This window comes from Monodelphis domestica, chromosome 6 (genome assembly GCF_027887165.1).
Source record: "Monodelphis domestica isolate mMonDom1 chromosome 6, mMonDom1.pri, whole genome shotgun sequence".
NCBI classification, from domain to species: Eukaryota; Metazoa; Chordata; class Mammalia; order Didelphimorphia; family Didelphidae; genus Monodelphis; species Monodelphis domestica.
Window position 1 is genome coordinate 125,392,718 of NC_077232.1, and position 2,383 is coordinate 125,395,100.

The following is a 2,383-nucleotide window of genomic DNA, read 5'->3' on the forward strand; positions in this document are numbered from 1 at the left end:
CGCGAAAGAAATATTTGTTTGAAATTTAAAACTTAATGAGTGGTTTGGGGATGTTTTGTGACTGACATAGATTTTGTGAAGATTCAGCAAAATTTAGTGTAATATTTGGCTTTTTATTTATTTTTTTGTAAAACCTTTGCCACCTTCTGTCTTAGAATCAATACTGTGTATTGGCTCCAAGGCAGAAGAGCAGTAAGGCCTAGGCAATGGGGATTAAGTGACTTGCCCAGGGTCATACAGGAAGTATCTTGGGCCAGATCAATATTTGACTTTTTAAAAGGAGGGCAATATTACTGTTTTTTTTCTTTTTTCTAATAAAATTTTCAAATATTTTTCCCTTTTTAAGGCAAACTACAGCAATTATGCCTTTTTATCTTTTGTAGAGCAATGGCTATTGAAAACCCTTTAACTTAGTGAATGTGAATAAAATTAACATTTATAATTATTGGCTAATCAACAAGCATTTATTAAGTTCTTCCTTGTGCCAGAAGAGAAGGAATGTCACCTTCCTATCTGTGACTAGGACAGAAGTGGCAAACCTATGGCACAGGTGCCAAAGATGACATGGAGAGCTTTCTCTGTAGGCACTCATGTCTCCCCCCTCACACAGTTCATTGCTAGAAAGGCAGGACTCCCTGGAGCTGTTCCCCTTCCCCTCTCCACTAGGCCCTCTGTCCAGTAGCTCAATGGGAGGGGTTCCTCTGCTGCATGGGGTCAGGGGGTAGGGTGAACCTGGGGGAGAGGTGGGTCTCAGCACTCCCATCTCTAAAAGGTTTGCCATCGCTGGACTAGGAAATCGGTTCCAGATCAAGGAGACCGTCTGCCTCTGACATGTAATGGCTCTGCGATCCTGGACTGTGACCACTTAAACTTTATTACCTAGATTTTTAAAATTTTTTGCTAATATTTCATTTTTAAATCAAGTTATGTGAAAAGACCTTTTAGCCTTCATTTTAAGTTTGAGCCAAATCCTCACCCTCGCCTTCCCTCAACTCAAGACAACAAATTTTGCTTGTGTAACAGTGTTTATGTTAGTTCTTTTGTGAAAGAGAACTCTGAACAAATGAAAGGAAAGTGAATATAAAATGTTATTTCTCTTGGTCTACGTTTTGTCTCCATCAGTTCTTTCTCAGATGAATGGCATTTTTCATCATGAATCTTTGAAGAGATGATTGTATAACTTGCTAGGAATAGCTAAGTCATAAATGTCGATTATATTGTAAATTGTTCTGGTTCTACTCACTTCACTTTACATCATTTTATGTAGGTCTTTCCAGCTCTTTCTTAAATCATCCACCAGGATTCCATCACCATCATATGCCAAAACTTAATGAGCCATTCCCCAACTGATGGACAATCCTCAGTTTCTAAAAATATTTTTGCACAAACAGGTCTCCCCACCTCCTTTTTAAAAATATTTTATGGAGACAAACCCAGTAGTAGTATTGTTGGAGTACACAGGATCACAGTTTTAAAGTCCTAGATATCTTGTAGACCAGAAGTTTAAGAGCTGTTGCTATTTTATATAAGTAGTGGGAGTTTCCCCATTCATATGTGAACAATTTTGGTTCATCATGCAATTTTAGCACTCCAGAAGTATGACAAAATAACTAAAATGTGCATGTCTTATCATGGCATTTTTAGGAAAGGTATAGGAAAGAAAAGGAATCTTTTTCTAAACTCAGAGAGCTCAGGGAAGTTCTTACCTGAACTATGCTACTAAGCTTCTCCCAGTATTGTATCAAGGACGCTCATAGTCAAACCGGGATGATAGTTGCAGCCACACCAAGATGCCAAGATGCTCAGCATGCTGCCACCAGCCACCTCTCCGCCAAAAGGAAAAAGGTACTGTTCTCTTAAGAAAAATCCCAAGTTCAAAATCGTTCAGATAGAGGCAACATGGTATATGGGGAAAAGCATTGAATTTAAAGTCAAGTACTATATTTGCAATCCCAGGTCTGTTTCCTGTGTAATCATGGAATTTCAGGGATCTTTCAAACTTCATTCATTGATCAACTTGTCTGCCTTGTAAAAATAATAGGCAAACTGTGAAACTAATGAGCAATGGATTATGGGTTTTATAAACTGATTTAGATATTCTGCTTGCTGTGCATACAAATTATCTTCAGTTTCTATGGGTGAAGTGAAGCTCATAAATGAACTCTTCAGGGCCAGGTGCAAAGATGCTAAGGAAACTCTTGTTATAAAAAATAAAATATTTATTGAAAATAGAAGGACATAAAGGATTTCTAGCTAAGGGATTCCAACTCCATCCAAATAAAACCTGGTTCTGCAAGGAACTGCTTCTGTTTCCACAAGACTACACTGATCCTTCCTAATCTGACTAACCCAATTTTTTACTATTCTAAATAAAAAAACACTT